At 39.9% G+C, this 21,655-nt stretch overlaps 1 long non-coding RNA gene across 1 annotated transcript; it reads left to right on the forward strand.

The window, feature by feature from the left end:
* Positions 1 to 359: 359 nt before the first annotated feature.
* Positions 360 to 20,516, forward strand: LOC115339583. The gene is made up of 4 exons (XR_003922772.1): positions 360 to 407; positions 9,806 to 9,928; positions 16,472 to 16,538; positions 20,237 to 20,516. It is a non-coding gene; the product is annotated as an uncharacterized LOC115339583 (long non-coding RNA).
* Positions 20,517 to 21,655: the final 1,139 nt, after the last annotated feature.

Here is a 21,655-nt window from a genome sequence, read left to right on the forward strand (position 1 = left end):
TCAGCTAATCTTTTTCAGGTTGGTGAGCACTATTGTATCAAGTGACTTCAACTTGAATTGTAGATACTAAGCACATCACAAATGTCATTTCTTTTAACAACTCTGGCTGCATTTTTTTCGGGGAAAAAAATTGATTTCAGCTTTACCTAATTGAATCAACTCAGATGCAATTAAATTCTACTGAAAGCTAAACTCTATTTTTAGTTTTCATATCGACTAATAGATCAATTAAAAACTGCACCTATGAACTTATTTTGACCTGCCAACTCATGTCAAGGTTACAAACTGTCTGGACTTCAGTGTTACCTTGCTTTATTTAACTTGACTTAGTAACTCAGTATGAGAACTCATTTTTTTTCTTGTAAAGATGAGACACCCTACTTCAGTTCCTCACTTTCTAGAATCTGGTGAGTATTTTGATTTAATGTTGTAAGTGAGAAGTGAAACTAAATTCATTAAGTTTGCTTAACTTTCGGACCATTGGTCAAAAGGTGCCATAGAGAAAATCAGTAAAGGCAGGTGTTGTTAATAAACTGAATTTCAGCATTTGATGTCTAATACTGTAAGGACAATACAATTACCATTGTGCTGTACAAATTGTGACGGCAATTTTGATAATTTTTTTCATGAGGATCAAAATATTGCAACAGTTTTAGCTTAATTACAATGGCAGGTGAAGTTTGGTTTGTTTTTTTTTTAAGTAAAGTAAGTTTCCAAAAAAAACCCAAACCAAAACAAAACTGTTTCCAGGGTTGAAATTTTTCAAGCTTTTTAAAAAATCATTCAGTGAAGTCTAAACCTTTTATTCCTATAAATCTACTATACTGCACAGCTGGACTCTGATGTTCTGGTTATTATAGCAGAATATTTCTGTACGAGTTTCTAAATACTTCTCTGTGAACCAGTGAACATGGTTGAAAACCCTGCCAAATTCTATGTAACAAGATCTACTAGTAGATCAAGAGGACATTGGACTATTTTTTCAACCATTTATCTGCTTGAACATCTTTTCTCCCAAAGAATGAGGAAAAGATTCCCTTACCCCTTCCCCTCCCACCTATAGGAGACAGAGTTCTCCATTAAGAACCAGAAATCTTTGGTAGATTTTTCACCTCTCTACTGAAGCCAGTGTCACACCATGCAAACTTTCTGTTTCTAAGTTAGCTGAGATACAGGCAAATGTTATAGATTGTGCAGTGACTGTTGTTAGCCTTTGTAGATTACAGAATTAAGCTTTAGGGAAAGCTTTGGGAGGGTGGCTGTGCTGTGTATCAGACTTAAACCAATTTAGATAATATAAGCCTTGCAACAAACCCTGAGAAAGTGGAATGATGTTACAATAATACAACATTAACTAAAAAGAAGTTTGAGAACTGTTCTTTAAATTGATACTTATTAATGTGTTGTTATTGCCAGTGGGGATGGCATTAATCTAACCAAAGATAGGTTTACATTTGAGCTAGTTAATCTAATCAGTGGAGAAGCAGTTACTTTTGTCAATATGAACTAGGTATAAATTCATCTTGTTCTCCAGGTAGATAGCTAAAGTAAATCAGAAGAACATCATCCCCAAACACATTTTAACTCCCTCTAAAAAGACACTGGAGTGACTTGTTTAGCTGTAAATGTCTACACTGTTGGTGTCTGAAGTTAGGTGAGATGAATGCCATACATTAAGGCTGAATACAATTTTCTTATTTAGAGGTATTCTCTATTGAAAGTTTAGGACTTCGTATGTGACAATATATTCCTTATTTTGCAGTCGAATGACATCAGGAGACCAATACACTTTCTAAATGTCCAGAGGAGGGGGAAGAGACAAATCCTAAACCCTGCTATAGCAGATATTAATTTTATGAAGAGTCACGCAACTTAGTCACACATCAGGGAAAGGTGGATGTTGTCAGTAAAAATAGACATGACTTTACAAGTTAATTATATCAATAAAATGTGCTGGAAATTTTAAAGCATAGATGTGGGCTTGCTCTTTAATTTTTGAACTGTATATCAAACTCAAGCACAGAAGAAAACTGCAAAGAAAAACAGACTTATTATTACTCATGCAAGTAAACATCAGTAACATGAAAAAGTTTATCATGGATATTGAAATTTATATTACTAGAGATATGTAGATGCAGAGGTAAGTAGCAGTCTCTTTTGTTTCTTCTTTAAATTTATATTTTCTGCAGTTTTAGGTCTGAAAATAAAGATGTCTTAAATCATTAAAATACAGAGGAAACAATTTTCTATTTGGAAAATAGAAAGGGAGCAAGGTCTCTGCATTAAGTTACCCAGACTGGCCTTCCAAATGGGACTGCGAACAAGTGATAGACAGTCAGCCCTCATCGGTGCAGGCTTTACATCAGCACCTATCACAAGGGTCTTGGAGCATCACAGCTCCCCACTGCTTCCCTCCCCAATTCTGTTTAGCAATCCGCACTCCCTCCACTCGAGTGTGTGGCAGAGGCAGTACACTTTCACATCGCTGTCTTTCTCACTGCATATCACCTCTAGGTCTCTTTGGCAATGGACAAAAAGTTCTTCAGAGGAAGCGGCAGCAGCTGTAGAACAGCTACCAGCTGGAGATCTCTGGTAGCTTAGAGAACTCCAGGTGCATTGATTACTGATGAAAGGATCTGGTTTCTTGAGTGTATCAATTTACCTTTGCAGGTAATTTGTCTAAGTCAGAATAGAGGCATAGAGTCCTATATGACAAAATAGTTTGGAAGTCAGCATCTGCTGCCATGAAAACATCTCTTTTACTTCAGTAATCTCATAAACTGTCTTCTGTCATTACTATTCTACTGACTCTAATTTTTAATCTAAAGTGTCTCAAATCCCAGCATTGCTGGTGTTTCGATGAAAAACTTGAAACAGGCTACTGGTGTTTGAATCCGATTGAGAAGTCGATACAGAGCCCTTGCCGTGACTTAGGTCACAGTAAGAGCGGTAGCCCCAGGTTATAGTCCCTCTTTTGGCTTCCAGCCACTGCCAGTTTAAGGTTTTAGTGTTAGTTTTCAAAGCAGTCAGTCTGAGACTCATGCCCCCAGCTTCTGGAAGGAGGAATTTTTCATATTTCCATCTATTAAATCAGCAATCTGCCATCAGAACAACACAGAACATGAGACTAGCATCTGAGAGCTGGAAGTAAAGCACTGGCTGCCAGAAAGGTCCAAATAACCTTCCAAGAGATTGGTTGAATGTAGTGGCCTGGTCCTTTCTGAGAAACACTGCGCTCTGAAAGATCCTTCTCAGCAAATGAAGGGCATTCAAAACCTTCAAACTCTGCCAGCTTTCCCCCTCAAAAGACAAAACAAACAAAAATGTTAAATAGCTTTTTGAATTGGTATGGCTTTTTCAAAATTTATCCATTGTTCCCAGACTTGACCCTTGTCCAAAAAGGGATACAGACGCTTGTGAAGTCTCTGTTACTTTGGTATTGCCATTGAATTTGTTTGAAAAGATGTTCAAAATTACAGTGATGCATGGATTTTCCAAATTTCAGATGAATAAACTAAAAGTAATGAATGACCTGTAACTAATTAGCAGACTGATTGCATGCATTAGTTTTCAGTAGCATGTTGTTGGAAATTGCTTATAAGTCCCATTTAAAAATAGTTATAATAAATCTATATTTGTCAAGTCTGAGTGCACAAATTTTACCTTTGCGTGTCACAAGATGGCACTGTAAGAACACACATTGCGTTTGTTCACTGAGTGCTTTCATTGCCACAAAATACTGCCAAATGCACCTACATATCCTTCAGACCCTGACAAACAGTCTCATTACGATCTACCTGAGGGGGTTACACTGGCAGTTGAGTGTTGTGGCTGGTCACAGACTGCTGTCTCCAGGACGTCCCTGCAGCCCGCTCTCCTTACGTGGCAGTAGTGCTGGGGCAGGGCAGGTGTGCAGAGATCTGCACCATCCTCGCAACACACCCTGCATGGCTACAGAGTCTTGCTCATCATCCCATAAGATTAAAGGGGTAGCATAATGAGCGTACATGGAGCCTTTATGAAATTCAAAGTTCACAACTTCGTAATAGGGAACCAGCCTGGCACATCACCCCTCATTTCTTGAGCCCAGACCTTTAGGAGGCACTCTGCAGGTAACAGTCTCTTAGCTACAGAGAAGCGTCTTCATATGATGGTAGGGATGGCCACGACACACAATGCTTGAGCCTGCTGATGAGTCGTGAAAGAGGCAGATGGAGCAGGCAGGGGCAAGTGAAAAGTGCTGCGTGAAAGTCCCCACACTACACAGGGCTTTACTGGTGTGTATCTGCAGTCTCTGCTGTGTAGTGGCTTGTTTGAGAACCTCCTGCTACCTCAGACACCCTGTTAGAGACTTCTAAAAGCAATGGTAAGTGTCATCACATGCTATTGCTCATCTACACTGCAGCATTTCCAGCACCGTGTGTGTTGTCAGGACTGCTCTAATGGATTTGGGCTCTCCTCCTCATCTCCCCACCCCTGACCGTCTGCCTTGGGGAGATTACACCTCCATCTCCTGTGCTGTGGCATGAACAGGGGAATCCTAGTTGAGGCAAGAAGTTGAAACACCTGAAAGAGACTACACGATGTCCCATATAAACCCAATAAACTGCCATCCTGCCAACTGTGACTTGTTTCTATGAAAATAGGAGAAAGATTTCTTTCCCCATCCCCTCTGCTGCCAGCTTGCAGACAGTGCTGGGCCATTTGTTCTGTGAAGGGAGGATAGTAGGGAAGCATCTACACATGCTCCCCTGATAGTCTGAGACATGGCTTTGGTTTGGGAGGCTCACGCAGAGCGGTGTTCACTGCATACATCTGCTGGGCTTGCAGCTGACAGAGGCCAAAGCTGTGGCAGAGTCTGCACAGCTGCCACTAAACAGCACATGGGACTCTGGTACGTGAAGAGACTCCTCTCCTTTGTCTGTGTGTTGCTGTGGTGGGGGATGCGGCGAATGGGTCGGGCTGATTCTGGAAACTTCTTCCCACCTCAGGATACCATACCTTTTGGGGGATCGTTTGTCTGTCTGTCTCATACTGTCCTTTAAGCTCAGCCTGAATACTTACTCTTTCTTCCCTATGAGTCCTCAGCCTAATGTAGGCAGAGCGAGGCAATCGCCTGAGCTGGGGAATACTGGGAGGAAGAGGGGAGCGGTCCATCTGAGCTCTCCTGCCATGTTTCTGGGGGGCAATGCTGAAACCCTGAAAAATGGACCCTCCGCTAGATCTTCTGAAAGTTTTGAAGGTCTGGGATGTTGAAGGCACCTGAGCCCACTGACTCTGAAATGCCAGCCTTGCCGTAACGTCTGCTTTGGAGGCCGTAGAGTAGTATGGCACAAGGTACAACTGTGCACACCACATCCTTGTTTGGCATCCCTGGCCTTCATAAAGGCCACTTTTTAATCTCTTGAATTTTGGGTGGCATTTAAATGTCTTGGTGTCACAGCCACTTTTGACATTGCTAATCTGCTGTGCCATCCTCTGGCAGGTGCCAGGCTCCTGTGTTCCAGGGCACAGCTTCCTCATCTGGGGGATGGAGGGGATTTCCTCACAGGCACCATGAGTGACCCAGCCTTGGAGGATAACTCTCTCTGTCCCTGTTTGTAACAATGACAGTGCATTTCTCTGGCTCAAAATGTCCGTAGAACTGCTATGCAGCTCACTGGAGCAAGTGTACATCAGGAGCAGTAGGACCTTTGTGGCAGTGTCAGAGGCATATGGTGGCCACGTGTGAATATGCTCTCTCTGGACCACAGACCAGACTGTTTTGTCACCAATACACAGGTTTCCTCTCAGGGAAAGCTCAATATCCAGATGCCTGAGTGGAGCCTTGTGGTGGGTTGACCCTGGCTGGACACCAGGTGCCCGCCAAAGCTGCTCTATCACTTCCCTCCTCAAATGGACAGGGGAGAGAAAATAGAACAAAAGGCTAATGGGTCGAGATAAGGACAGGAGAGATCATTCACCAATTACCATCACAGGCAAAACAGACTCGACTTGGGGAAATTAGTTTAATTTATTACCAATCCAATCAGAGTAGGGTAATGAGAAATAAAACCCAAAACTTAAAGCACCTTCCCCCCACCCCTCCCTTCTTCCCAGGCTTAACTTCACTCCTGAATTCTCTGCCTCCTCCCCGCCAGCAGCACAGGGGGACGAGGAATGAGGGTTGTGGTCAGTTCATCACACCTTGTCTCTGCCGCTCCTTCCTCCCCAGGGGCAGGACTCGTCACTCTTCCCCTGCTCCACCGTGAGGTCCCTCCCATGGGAGATGGTCCTCCACAAACTTCTCCAACGTGGGTCCTTCCCATGGGCTGCAGTTCTTCATGAACTGCTCCAGCATGGGTCCCTTCCATGGCATGCAGTCCTTCAGGAGCACACTGCTCCAGCGTGGGTCCCCCATGGGGTCCCAAGTCCTGCCAGAAAACCTGCTCCGTGGGCTCCTCTCTCCACAGATCCACAGGTCCTGCCAGGAGCCTGCTCCAGCGCAGGCATTCCACAGGGTCACAGCCTCCTTCGGGCACCCACCTGCTCTGGCGTGGGGTCCTCTCTCCCCGGGCTGCAGGTGGAGATCTGCTCCACCGTGGACCTCCCTGTGCTGCAGGGGGACAGCCTGCCTCACCATGGTCTTCCCCACGGGCTGCAGGGGAATCTCTGCTCCGGCGCCTGGAGCACCTCCTCGCCCTCCTTCTGCACTGACCTGGGGGTCTGCAGGGTTGGTTCTCTCACATGTTCTCACTCCTCTCTCTGGCTGCAATTGCACAGCTTTGGGTTTTTTTTTTCCCCTTCTTACATCTGTTATCCCAGAGGCACTACCACTATCACTGATGGGCTCAGCCTTGGCATCTTGGAGCCGGCTGGTATTGGCTCTGTCAGACACAGGGGAAGTTTCTAGCAGCTTCTCATAGAAGCCACCACTGTAGCGCCCTGCTACCAAAACCCAATACAAGCCTGCTGATGAACTAGGAAATAAGTTATATAGTGGTGTTGTCAATGAGCCAGGGCCCAGGCAAAAAAGGGTGGTGAGTCAAACTGGTAGCATAGATCTACCATAACACTGAATGTACTCATGCAAGCAACTTATCTCCTTTCAGAAAGCAAGGACATTCTGTTTATTTAATTTCACACCTTTCCCTTGACTAATCAAACCATTAATAATCTAGAATTTTATCTTCTACAGATTTATAAGATACTTTCACCATATCTGTTCCACAAGCTAAGTATTTTTTATTTTGTTTTTAAAGTGAGCTTGTGCTTTTGTAGTGGAAAGAGTTAATATTTTGTGCTAACTGTGCCTTGTATGTGCAATATTTTGTTGCTGGGTCATGCGCAGTGGAATAAAGGCCTATTTCCTCCTATTCCCATGGTATTTTTAGGCTTTAAATCCCAGTTTGCCCCGGGACATTTCTGGTCCCTGGACCACTGTTATCTGTCTGATTAACGGTTTGAACGTTATCTAGCAGCAGCTTTGCCTGTCCCAGGTAGGACTTTCTTCACACTCACCCTGTGCAGGAGCCGCTGGCAGTGAGCACTGGCCAGGGACGAGACCAAATAAGCATTTGCTTGCAGGCATTTATTTTGGAGACAATGACAGTTTGCTAGCACAGATGCAGGGCACTCCGTGCCTCTTGGTGTATGTGCCCAGGCATCCTCAGTTTAACAGGGATAGACATAGCGCTAGTGACTAGTGTTTCTAGACTCTGACCCCATCGGAATACCTTTGTTTGACTTGCAAGCAATATCTGTTGTCTGAATCCCATGGACATAACTTAATGATCTTATTTCTCACATGTTTTCATATATTAGGTGAACATGCACTTCACACAACTTAATGTTTCTTAAGCACTACCAACACATTTTAGAAAATAACAGAAGTGGTGAGTTACAGGACAGAATTACAGAAAATTCCAGGCTGGAAGGGACCTCTGGAGATCACCTCATTCAATGTCCAGCCAAAAGCCAGGCCTTAGATTAGGTTTTCCAGGGCACTGTCTAGCCAAGGAATATTTCCAGCTAAGGAGATTCCACCACTTCTCTGGGCTGCCTATTCCAGTGTTTAATTCTTCTCAGGATGAATAATTTTTTTTCCTGAAATCCACATGAAATTTCCCCTGGAACAACTTGTACCTATTGTCTCCTGTCCTGCTACTGTGCATCCTAGAGAAGAGAGTACCTCCAGCTTCTCTTTAACTTCCTTTAAGGTTTTGGAAGACAGTGGCAAGGTGGAAGCCTGATTTCTGAAAGACATGGATGCCCACCACCTCTTGGAGATATCTGTATGGTTGTGGGCACCCTCTGTTAGCTCTCTATAGTGATCAAATGAAATGTCCTATGCTTCACAAAGGTTTTGTGAATCTATTTCATTTTGTTAAGCTTCAGGTAAGAAAATGCTAGAAATGCCTGTAAATGATGGGCTCAAAGCCCACACCTTTTAGTGAGAACTGAATCTGAATCAAAATCTGCATCTTTTTAAGTTCAGGTGTGTATTGTGATTTTAAAAGAGCTTGGCATTTGAATCACTCCTCTCTTTCTCTGAGGTTTGAAATCCTAACATGAGCTGTAAAGAGTGTGCAATGTTTTCATTGTGAGCAGTGGAATATCATCTGATTGCATTTAGTTTTTCCTTGTCCTGTCAATGTTGTCTCTGCTTGTTCTGAATGTTTCCAGTGTATCACAGGTTAGTAGTTAATCACAAAAGTAAATCAGGTCCTTTCTGTTCACCCTTTTTTCCTGTGTGTCCCTGTTTTCTGTGGGAATTGCTATCACTTAGTTATGCTGATTAGCTGAGTTGAATTTTTCATACAGCCCTTTTCAAATGAAGAATCATGTAAAAGCATTAATGGCACTTAAATAACATAACAAATCTTAAGCATAGAAGCACCAAGTGGGGCTATCAGCTGGTTGGAGGGAGTCAACATTTATTTCATAATTCTCTTTTTTCCCTCTTGCTGGAACTGGGGTAGTAAGGAGAAAGCATTTATAGTCTTCTTGTAACCTAGGAGCTCTTCAACAGAAGCAGGAGTTATACCACCAGATTTTCCAAGGAGCTTCATTGTGGCCATGTGTCACAGTCAGACCTTTGACTCAAGTGTAAAAATGTAGAAAACTAGGGTTATCCTTATACAAGGATATATATCACGTTATATAGGGTTATATATCAGGTGTCCAAGAAGGATTAAAAGTAACCCACACAGAAAGACACAATAACACCACCACCACCCCCAAACCACACCCACATAATTTTCCTCTCACAGACTGCAACTTTATCTAAATTCGCAACCAAGGTGAGAATACTTTCCATGGAGTAAAAGGATAAAAAACAGGATGAAAGATATATGCTGAGTCTTATTTTTCTTCAAAACGTGCAATCCAGTTCCCTCGTAGTGATGTTATGAGGTGTGTAGCTGACATTAACATAATTTCCACACTCTTTTTGAAAGATGGTATGGTGGAGGGGGTTTGTTTTGGGGGGGAGTTTGGGAAAGTAACAAACAGTAGTTGGGAATATGAAACACCTACACTGCTTCTGAGTGCTCTATTTTTTTAGAATTTTTAGAGCCTTGAGGCAAAATATCCAACTAGTCCTAAACTTTAGGCAAGCATTTATATGATACAGGCAAGTTATTTCCTGAGTTTAATGCCTACAGGTATCCACATTACATGTAAAGAAACATTATAATAACCTTGAAGCCAAATCAACTCTAAGAACACAACATGCTCTGTATCTAGGGGTCCTGAGTGTCAGGCTGCTTGTATGAAGGGGGCATTTGCTGGTTTGTTTCATAAAATGAGTTGACTTTTAATTCAGCAGCTCTTTGCAACACAAATTTTGGCAATGGAGAGCACTTGGTGAAAGCCCCAGAAGAGCCATGAGGACTGTGCTGCGAGTACCCATGATGTATATTGCCACTGAATTTCATGTATAAATCTGGTAAGGCATTTTCATTGTTAACTGTCAGGACACAGCCACTGTCTCACTGGTGAGGTCTTCACAGAGCAAACCATCACATTTACTTACTTGTAATTTTTCCAGGAGTCAGAGATGCTGAAAAGGGCAAGCGGGGGTGTACATTTCGAGAACCAAAGGGTAAGGATAGACCTCAAGTTTTCACACAGCTCTCAAAACATTGTGTTTTCCTTGCTGGAAACTGTGTCTTCCTCTGCTGAAGAAACTCCGTAACTGCATTTGGGAAAATAGAGTAATACTTAGTGTCAGTTAGTTCACAAGAAGTAAAATCTAAGGCTCAAACTTTTTTTGTTTTTGTTACTTACTACATATTCACAGAAAATTCACAAAGTGCAGTGAGTTACAATTTGATATAGTTTCACTGGTGAAAGTAGAAAGTAACTTTGTGTGAACCAAGTGCTTGCAAGTAGATACCTGAATTTTCTGGAGACTGTAGATTTAAGCTGTCGCCACGTGAACGTGAGCAGAGCTTAGATCAGTGCAAGCTCTGACCAGTAGCTGGTTAAATACTTTCTCTTTTTACAGATATCCCCTTCAGCTATTAGGCTTGAAATTCTGGCCTTGCTAAAATCAATGACAAAACTCTTGTTCACATCAGCGGGGCCATAATGTTATCCAAAGAATCTTTTTCAAACCAGTAAAATCTTTCAAAGTTCAGGAAACTTTTAAAATGTGACCAGCTATGTGGCAGATTTTCATAAACTAGGGGAGGATTTATAGCAAGAAAAATGTCTGCAAGATTCATGTTAGTGAAATGTGCAGCAGGAGTTCTCAGCATGTAGCAGTGACATTCATCATAGTCAGACACCCTCTTTGAATTCATATGCTCCCAACATATTAATAGGAGCTTTAATCTCAAAAGACAAATCTGACCCACGATTGAATTCATGGGGAGTTGCATTCCTCATGCATGAGTATATGAAAACCTTGTAAGCTCTCGGCTGAATTGTTAAGGCCTTTGCAATGGTATGTGTGTGTCCTCCTTACACTGACATTATGCCAAACTCCAAATTTCGTGCTTTGTACATTCAGAATAAATTCATAAGGGTTTTGGTTGTGTATGCGCAGGCAAGAAGTATCAGATATTTTTAGAAAGGAAAAGTGGCAAGAACAGATAGTAACTGTTGTAAGGATTTCCATCAATGTTCAACACATGGGAGAATAAACTTGTAGTTTTGAGAAACAGTCCTTGTTTTGTCTTGATGCCTGGCATGACAAATCCTCTGCATTCTGTAAAATGTTTTGCTGTCATTTGCTTCTGTGTAAACCTGAGGTTGCTTGGTAGAGACTCTCCACCATAGGGATGTATGAATACTGATGGAATTAGTGAATGTTTGAAAATGTAAAATTCATAACCTTTTTGCAATGGTTATGAATAACATAAATGTTTGGGTTTGGTTTTTTTTTTTTTTTTTTTTTTTTCCTTCAGTGTATATAAAGCCATTCTGGAGACCTGTGAAGTTAATGGCACTCTTGTATCAGAGTTATTTTTCTAAATGAATACAAAAAAATGTTAAGAATTCACACAATCCACCTCTAAAAGAAACACCTAGCTAATCTTTCATTTACTATGTATACAGAAACTAGACAAGTTTTCACCTATAAACTTCCTTTACATAAAACGAACAACAGCAGCTTTGCCAGTAAACCATTTCATAAATATTCTACTAAAATATCTTAGAAATGTTCTTTTTCTGGAATTTTAATATTCGGAGGATAATAAGCCTGCACCTTGGAAGGAGCTGAGAGTTTGTGAACTCAAGTGATCATGACTGCCACTTTTTTCAGGAGCCAAAATAATTTCTTGTGATAATATATCAGGTCAACTCATAAGAAGATTTTATGTGTTTCAAGCAGGTGCTCCTTGGGTGATTTATTCCAACTGTTTCAGAAGTCAGAATACAAACAATGTCCTGCGTGACAAAGAGCTGATGTAGGTTAAAACACAGCTTTGGTAGTATAAGCTCAGTAGCTCATATCTTCAGGTTTTGGTTTTGTTGGAAGAAGTTTTGCTATTTTTTTTATCTTTGGTTTCTTCATGATTCTTTAATTCCTGGCTTGGGCCAGTGCAAAAAGCACAATTTTATAGAGTACATAGCAACAGCTATTTTTGTGGCATTCCTGCCCTGACTGCCCTCATTATCATAAAATTTCATGAGAAAAAAGTGGTTCTAATAATCTTGGACTCTTCCCATCCATATTGCTTCTTCAGAAGATAATTGCTGTCTTTTTCAAACTACCTTGCTGGCAGAATAAGGCATGCTCCTGCAGTGTGTCCTCTCCTGCTTTGCTTCCTGCTGTGCATCATTTACTTTACTAAAAATCTCATATATCTGCTGTCTCAAAATACTTTGCCTTTCACTGTCTCTGCAAACTCTGGTGTCTGCTGCTTATTGCAGGCTTCTCTGACAACTGCTCTGCTGTATCCTATGTTCCCCTTCCATGCTTTTATCTATTGATGAAGAATACAAGTGGGAAACTTGGGATTTTTTAAAAAATTTTTTTACACTTCTGAAGTAAGAAATAAGAAAGAAAAGGGGTCTAAAAGCAAAAGTATGGTATTCATTACCTCTATATGTATACATGCATCCACTAGTAATGTCACTGAAGAGTGTTTCTCAGTTCATTACTCACTGTCAGGCAGTTCAGAGAGACTGGAGGAACTTTGATTTGGACTCTCATACTACTTTAGTCTGTTAGACTCTAGACAACCTATTATATATTTTTTATCAATTATTATACCTATATTTACACATAATCTGGGAAGACAGAAGCCTTATAAACAAACAGGTGAGACCAGTATACAGAAAATTATAACATACATGTCCTGATCCTTCATTTATTCCCTCCTGGTTCTGAGTGAGCCCTGTGACTTGTGTTGATGAAGACTGAAAGGGCTGCTTATGTGGCACAAGAAGGAAACAGCTTTCTTTTGGGCTTTCAGCGGGTAAACGCATATGTCTTGAATTACTGTTCTGAAATACATGGGGCATGAAAAAAGAGCCTGGATTTGTCCCAGAGCCTGGGATCTAGTAGGACCTCTTGGGATGAAGAGGCTAAATTTGTAAGCAGAACATTCACTGTTTCCCATCACATCAGGAACCAGAGTTTACAAGGGGAAGAGGACAGTACTGTCTGGCTTCTCCAGGGTGGGAATGGTGAGCTTTAAACATCCTGGCAGCAAGTGAATCATTCTGTCCACATTCAAAACACCTGCCCCTCAACTCAGCCTCTCTGTACCTCATAAAAATTTATTCTTTATTCTTCTTTAATGAATACCTACAAAAAAGTCATTTGTATCCTAGATGTTTATTTTGTCTTGTTAAAGATAAATAAGCAATATACACACAAATGAAAAGGCTATTTAAATGGGATGTAAGTTAAAAGCCAGCAGTACATCTGCATCACCTGAAAAACAGGGAAATTGAGATCTGACTATAAATGTTGTGACTTGGGCTCATCTTTCAGCTAAACAGTGCAGTTAACAACTGTGTTTATTTTATTATTATTATTATTATTATTATTAGTGCACATGTATTGCAATTTTAGGGTGCTGAATTATTCAGTTAATACTCAGCTAGCAAACAGGAATATGAGAGTTATCCAATAGAGAATCCTAGTTACTTTAAATGTAAAATTCAGTAAAAAATCTAGTAAAGCTATTTTCAGATTCAGAACTGCTGTATTATTGTGTGCCTCCAGCACTGGAGATGAACTCAAACAAGCAGTCTCAGAGCTACAAATTCAGATGTTGCGACATGTGTGAAGGATGTATATCATACTTCAGCATGCTAATACCTTAACACTGTCTCCACAGTATTGCTGCCAAATTTGTTCTAAGCCAGAATATCTATAGATAGAAACAGAAATACTATATACAGAAACAAAAACACTGGTATCTAGAAGATAAAAAACCCCACTTTTTTCTTAAAAATGAGAACCTGAAGATTCAATATCTTTTTAAAGGAATCAAAGAGCACATAAGACATAGGAAGAGGGAAAGATGCTTTAGTGTCCCAGTAAGGAAACCTTATGGTTAAGTATGGTTTTGTGTAGAGCTTGTGAAAGGCGAAGCTGAAGTAGTAGACTCCTTTTCAAAAACATTTCAGGAGTTTCTGAAAACTGCTGCCTGGATAGACAGAATTTACCCCTTCCATTATAGATAAAGGAAAAAAAACCCCAAACCAGTTTGAAGACATATCCTGACCGAAGCACTTGTGTTTTGGCCATCCAGTATTCCTGGCCCATCTTGTTCATCGAGGACCTACATTGCAGGACCTACACTTTTGTGGACTCCTGTTTTGCTCTTTTCTGATACAGATAGACCCAGAAGAAAAGGTCTAGAGGAATCTTTTCTTGTATTCAAGGTGGTTACTATATTTGGGGTGATTTGCCATGATGCATTGCTGCATTTAGGTTCTCAGCTGGGTTATATGCATACTACTAAAAGATTTGATGAAATCAATTGAATTATTACTGAGACGGATGTTTAGTGTGAATAGTATGACTAATCTTTTACTACAGTGTATGACAGCATTTTTTTCTTTGCTTCTGCATAATTTCTTTTTTTGCAGCTTCATTGTGGGTGTCTTATAAAAGGTGGACTATATCACAAAGAGCTGAACCGAATGTTTTTTATTTCTGCCTGCAGCTCAAACCCACCAACAGCATTTAATACCTTCTCACATGTATGCATTTAATTTTGGTCACCTGTCTGAAGACTGCCCTACTAGCGCCTGATACTTCACTCATTTGCAGTCTGAATGCAAAGAAACTTTCTTGGTTTTGGCAAGTGTGGCAATACTTAGCTCACCTCTGTGGAACTGAGTCATATTCTCCTCTTGTTCAAATACATAGGCAATTTTGAAACGGGAATTATGAAACTTTGTAAAGTTTTAATCCTGCCATTAAACCACACTTCAGGGTCCTTGGTCCCTGCTAGTATAGTATAAAAGAATGTAATGTCCCCAGCATTGTTAATTCCCTGCAGCTCCTCAGCCGCCTGTCAGGAATGCAGCCTGTATTTCCTAAGCCTTTCTAACGTCGTCTTTTTTGACAGTTACAGTTACTACAATATCTATCCTTTAAGTATAAATGAATGAATTACTTCCAGGAATCCAAAAGAAGTATTTTTCATTTTGATGACTTTCAAAATGTCTGGAAAGATTAAATTCCATTAAAAGTGTGTGTCTTTAAATATGAACCAGGGCAGAGTCTTTCTAGGACATGCTGTACTCCCATGGTTTATGATAACACTGTGTTGAAATTAAGTTTCTGGGTGAAACCCTTGCCTGTGTGCTGAATTTTGGAAATACTAGTGTGACAGAGAAGGCCCTGGAAAGGGGACTTTGAATATCTGGGTATGCAATGGTGGTACTGATAACTGCTGTAGGAATCGTAATCATGGCTCAAGCACTGCATAAAACCAAAGCAAAGATGCAGTCATTGCCTTACAGCACTGAAAATGCAAAATATTAGACAAGAGGCAAAAGGCTGATTCAGAGCTAAATACTAAATGGAATTACCCTTTGGAAAAGGTAAATGTCTTGTACCATGAGGTTCATCTACAGGGACGTTGCTAGTCTGAACTACTTTACAACCAACCATTCCTAACAGAGAAAGAAGCAACAAGGTGTTAGCTTTCACTGTCTCTTCTTTTTGACTATAAATGGTGGTTATCACTCTTTTGGCAAAATGTCTGCTCAGCTAGGGGTAATTACTTGTGATAACTTCAGCCTTTTTCTATCTTCTCCTGGGAAAAGTGGCCAATTGAGGTGATGCTGAGATGCTAATTCAAGGACTTGTTTGAAGTTTAAGCACACCTTGAAATAAAATGAACCAACAAACACCACCATGGTTAGAAAAATCACTGGAATTTAGTTCTTGGCTACCTGGGGAAATACAGCTCCATATCCATTCCTACTGGCATATGTTGACTTGTCTTTTTGTTTTAAACTGTTTTCATTAGATGAAATAGAGTGTGTCAGGCCTTAAAGCTTCTAGATAATAAGACATGGCAGTTTGTCATTTAGGACAGAAATAACTACTGCTTCACCGTCAGAGTTCATTACTGTCAGCTAGAGTAGATCCCGACTTTGGTTACCATGTACATGTCTGATGACATGCTATGTCGTCTTCGTATTTGTGAAGGGTTGTATGTACCTTATAAACACACTTAAGATAACCACTGCATGCCCAGTCTGTTCGGGGTTAGTGCCCAGGGTGAAAAGACAGGAAAACTCTGACATGAAGTTTATGACTGAGGGCTGAAACATTCATCGTTGCCAGTTTAAACTCTGATTAAATCCTTTTTAAATCTGTATAGTTAGTAAGATGACTAAAGTCATTGCTTTTCCAAGTATTTAATAAATTAGAGTTAGGATAGGAATCTGTAGATGAACTTGGTCTGTGTTCAAATACATTTCTGAATTTCACTGGATTTTGAGATACCTGGTGATTTCAGATAAGGCAGATGACCTCAGCTGATCTATGCCAATATTTTTCTAGACATTTGCTTGTAAATATGCCATCAGTGGACTTGAAAGTACCTAATCAAGAACTGGAACCGCAGAAGGTAAGTGTTAATTTATTTTTACCAACCAAATTCATGAATACAATGTACAAGTCTAATATGCTTTGACATCCAGGCCCAGAACAGCAGCCCACAAATATGTCAACATTACATTATAAGGAACAAAACACACTTGTTGAGATCTGATGAGAAATTTTCTCATTAGCGTATTTTATTGAAAGATAACTACTAACAGCCTTGTGCTCTGCATGAGCTGTCAGAAGTTCCCATAGCTCTGGGAACTTGAGAAATAATAATAATAATAATAATAATAATAATAATGATAATGATGTAACATTAGCAAGGTTCACTTATTTGTTCAGTCCTGGAATGAGGAGATCAGCAGAGCAGCTTCCCTGCAATCTGTTGACATGGAAAACTAAACTTTAGTAAGAAAAATGAAGAGGGTATCGAGCCTGGTAAGCAAAGGAGGATAATGAAATTCAGGAGCCAGCCAAACACAACATTAACTCCTACGGACAATGACAAATCACTTAAGGTGGGAACAAAAGAGGCTGCCCACAGTAGTTCTTGTCTGAAATCCACAAAAGTCTCTAGTAACCTACGTTTCAGAGATCCTCAGATGTCCTGGGTGCTCGCATTTTGGACTGCCGTCAGATATGTCAGTAATTGCAGAAATAGCCCTCTTTTAGTAAATAGGTGCCTCACCCACCACTAAAACCCTGCTGATTCCGGCTGGGAGGTGCCTACATTTTTCCATCAAAGACCAGGTCTCCCAGTCTTACTCATCACATCGTAATACACAGCAAGGTGCCTGAATCCAGTGCGACACATGAAAGCTGCTGCTGATTTCTCTCCGCAAGAGGTGCAGAGGAGATTCCTCTGTCTGCCTTTTCGTAATGACCTTGCGGGTTCGTGGTGCCACAGACCCACAAAGCAAGCTGGAACGCCAGCCGTTCTCCGTGCGGTGGGGATTGCAGGAGCCTGCCCAATCACCAGGCTGTCAAAAAGGTATCACAGGACAACTTTCCCCTTAAAATTGAGCCATGGTGTAAGCTCAAACACAAGAAATGTGAAGTAAAAGGAGAAAAATGAATGAACTGACTCTAGCCTCCTTCTGAGGGAAGGTTTGGCCTTACGTTCCTTCTTGCAATAGTTATTTTTGCGTTTCTTAGTCACCGTATTTTTTATATAATGCTGATTGCATGTAAAATGCATGAGCTAAGATGCTGGCAGTGAGTAAGGCCCAAGTGTTCTCTCTCCAGCGAGGCTGCTTCTGGCTTCCTATTGAGCTTTAGAGTCTGCTGAGATTATAAGTGGCTTAATTAACCCTTATTAGTATTTCTTGGTTTTTCTTTCACCAAACCAAGATGAAAGGAAGTCACAACCTTGCTTAGAAAACATGTGGTAGAGTGAGCATTATTTATTGCTAAAACAGGCAAAGCATTTTTTGCTAAGCAAACCTTGGCAGCGGTTACCATCCCTCTTAAGCATTCCACCTATTTGGCAGAACAAGATGATGAATGGATGTAATATATACCAGTTTGGTGAAAGCTCTAAAAAAAATAAAACCTATTTTTAATTCAAACCATTTCATGTACGTATTTGTATATATTGCACGGTACACATAGTTTTGCTTTTGGTTTCTGATTGCATTTTGTGGTATTTCTAATGCCATTTAGGTCTTGAGTTTATAAAGCTTTTAGGGCTTTGATAATAGCTTTTCAAAATGGTATGCTCTAACAAAAGTCTTCCTGAAACTTCCTGATCACCCAAATTAATGTATCACATTCTAACCAACCATTCTTGCTTTGTCCAAAACAATTCCTACTTCTGTTGCACCTATCTAAACCATGCAGAGGCCAAATTATTTCCTAGCTACACTCCCCCCGTTAACACAATCTTTGCATTCTCTATGCTGTTTTCCTTCTGATTTCTTTCAAGCATTTCCTATTTTCTAGCTGTAAGCAGTTTTTTGTCGGACACCCCTTAGAGGGACCTAATTTTTTTCAGTCATTGAACATTGACATTTGGAAGGACTTGACTCTTCCCATTTACTGTACAGAGCAGCCTTTGGCTCTCTTAAATTATCCTCTGACTCCAGCCACCGAGTTTTAGGCACTGCGATGCCCAAATTGGAAGTGCGTAGACATCCAAGAGTCGTCTTGTCCTTAATAGATATAAGACAGTGATATTTACCTGTGTAATTTTAAGGGCAGTTAAAATGCTACCATGTTTACAAAGTTAACGAGTTAATGTTTACAAAGTGCTTGCAGATACGTAAGAATGGATACAGAGAGCTCTGCTATATACTATGAGAATTTTGCAGCAAATTATTTAGCATTAAAATATGCATTTATTATATTGAACAATCTAGATCATGGAAAGCAGTCTCTATAATGGAGAGAGGTATTACTTTAAATTGTATTTACTACCCTGAATAAAGGTTTCACTATTTTTACTATTTACTTCAGATTCTCGGCAAAGGAGGAAAAATCTGAAGATGGAGTGTTTACTACTAGAGTGAAACACTCTGACAAGACATTTGCTTTTAGAAGCTAAGTTAGTATACTTTTTCATGGTTTATACTTGGCTGAAGCAAGTAAGCAGAAGCCATTTAGTTCTGAGTAATGCACATATCTCTGTGATTCTGGTGTCATTTTTTGCTTTGTAACTACGCAGAAGTTTTAGTTATGTGGGAAGCTATGAGAAAAAACAGCTGTCTGGCACACATGATGGCTTATCTTAAAGTGGGTGAATCAAAGTAAAACTTGCAGTGTTTGACATACAGATGTATTAAGCCTGCTGTTATCCAGAGGTCAAAAAGATATTTATAGATTAACTGGTGTTAAAGAAAATATTAACTATTTACAAACTTAGGATACACTCGGGAAAAAACCCCACACTTCTGTAGCTTATTTCTAAGGCATTATTTTATCCCTTGTTTAACGAAAAGACATAAGTTTACTTTTCCTTCTTTTGTTATTTTCAGTAGAAAGACAAAATATGCACTTACCCGGAGTACTAGTGTTTATGCGAGGGTGAAATCCCCACACACTGTCTCTTCAAATGCAGTATTTAAAAGCTACCATATACTACATTAACACTCCCTCAGCATTATCCAAAAGATGTATCGGGTTTGTTTCCTGCTAATTATGGGGAAAACTATAGCAATTTGAATGCCTTTATACAGGAATTCTGGAGAGATGGTGACTTTTAAATAATTTTGTAATAAATAAAATATTAATAAATTTTTATTATCCCTTTTAGGCCTTTAATAGAGGAGTAAAAACCTGCAGAACATCTCTGAGTCAGGAACTAGATGGATAATTCTTTGTTTAACAAGTTGTAAAGTCAAAGAGTCTCTATTTGAAGTAGCTGTGTTGTATACATCTTTCTTACATTTGATATATTTTGTCAGTAGCACAATCACAGGGAGATAGGATTAAATACACTAAACTGAAAGAAGCATATTTAGAACATATCCATATAACAGCCCCTTAGTCTCTGGTGGTCTGTGAAAAAGGAGCGGCACCAGAGACGCGGATGGTCCCTGAGAACAAGCAGAAACCAGCCTGGAGGGGTTCAGCTCCTGGGCTTCCTTAGAATAAACACCCAGAATGTCACAATCCTCGCAAACAATCTGTATTCCAATAAAACACCTCTGCAGGAAGGTGACTGGGTTTTGGTTTTTTATTTGTTTGTTTGTTTGTTTTTATCGACATACATTGAACTTTTAGATGGTAAAAGAGCTGAAGGTATGGAGAATTGTTATGGATTTCATGCATCTTGCCAGACATTTTTGAAGTGAAAAGGCAGCTACACCAGTTTGCCCAAGGCACCCGGGAGGCTCAGGGGCATCCTCTTCTAACAGCTGCTCTATTTCTGCACTTCAGTCATATCCGCATGATGGCAGAAGAGAACAGACAGTTGCAGACACAACCTGACAGCCGGACTTAAGCAGCAAGTTAACTTCTGATATTTTTGTAAAGTACTTTCTATATTTATCTATTAAAATATATAAACATCTGGAAGTATTTAAATATAAGTATATAGCATAAATGCATATGTGTATTGTGTCTCTATATATATAGTATGCATTTATAAATATAGATTTCTGATAAGTATGAGAACAAATGTGGTTTTAGTTTTGGATGGGCCTTACTGTTCCTAGGAATCAGAGAATAGCAGAAATGTAAAAATAGTTGACTTAAATCCCCATCCTACTTTCATTACTAGAAGTTAATGATAGTTTGTTTTATCTTTACTGTTACACAGGTAAAAGTCTATGATTAAATGAGACTAGGATGAGACTCTGAAAGGGAGAAAAGCATAATTTTAAGGACTTCCATGGTCAGTGAAACTCCAGTTTTACTAACTTGGAGCATGCTGCTCTCAGTAACTGGAAGAAGCTACTAGTTACAATCACATCAAGCAACAGTAAAAAAGATAACTTTGTTGTTACCAGTCTACATAGTTATACTGAATACATTGTGCATACCAATGTTTAAAATCTCCCAGCCTAATTCAAAGTGATCTCAGACATGCAATGTATTTTTATAGGCAGCCTTGTAAAATAATTTTTCTTGGTTGCATGTCTGGGAAGTGTTGACTACATTGCAGGCACTACTTTAGCTAATAGTAATTACTTGGGGGGGGAGGGGGAAGGAAAAGAATTGGGAGCAAAATTAGCAAATGAATTATATGTGGAAAGTTAACAGAAACTATGAATTGAGCACAAGGCTAAGAATCACTTCCCCAGAAATCCTACTCCCAGCTCTGCCATCTGATTCATCGTATAACCCCAAATAAATCTGACCTTTCTGTTTCTCATTGTTATGAGGATTAATTAGTGAGTGGTTGCACAACGCTTGGGAAAAAAACAAAACACAACAAAACAGAAAATGCTGAGCATTTTTATGATGAGTTTGAAGCTCCTTGATTTGACATCAATGCACAAGTAGATGGACTTTTAATTGCAAACTACATATAAGTGATTCTTTCACAGTGGTTGATTCCTGATTGCAATTGTATGCCTAAAATAAAGAAAAAAAATGTAATTAATTTTTTAAAATTGTAAATTAAATTGTATAATTTTAAATTAAATTGTAAATAAAAATAAGATGCACAGGTTGCAACAGTTAGTCATCTCTTGCTTT

Source organism: Aquila chrysaetos, chromosome 3 (assembly GCF_900496995.4).
Source record: "Aquila chrysaetos chrysaetos chromosome 3, bAquChr1.4, whole genome shotgun sequence".
NCBI lineage: Eukaryota > Metazoa > Chordata > Aves > Accipitriformes > Accipitridae > Aquila > Aquila chrysaetos.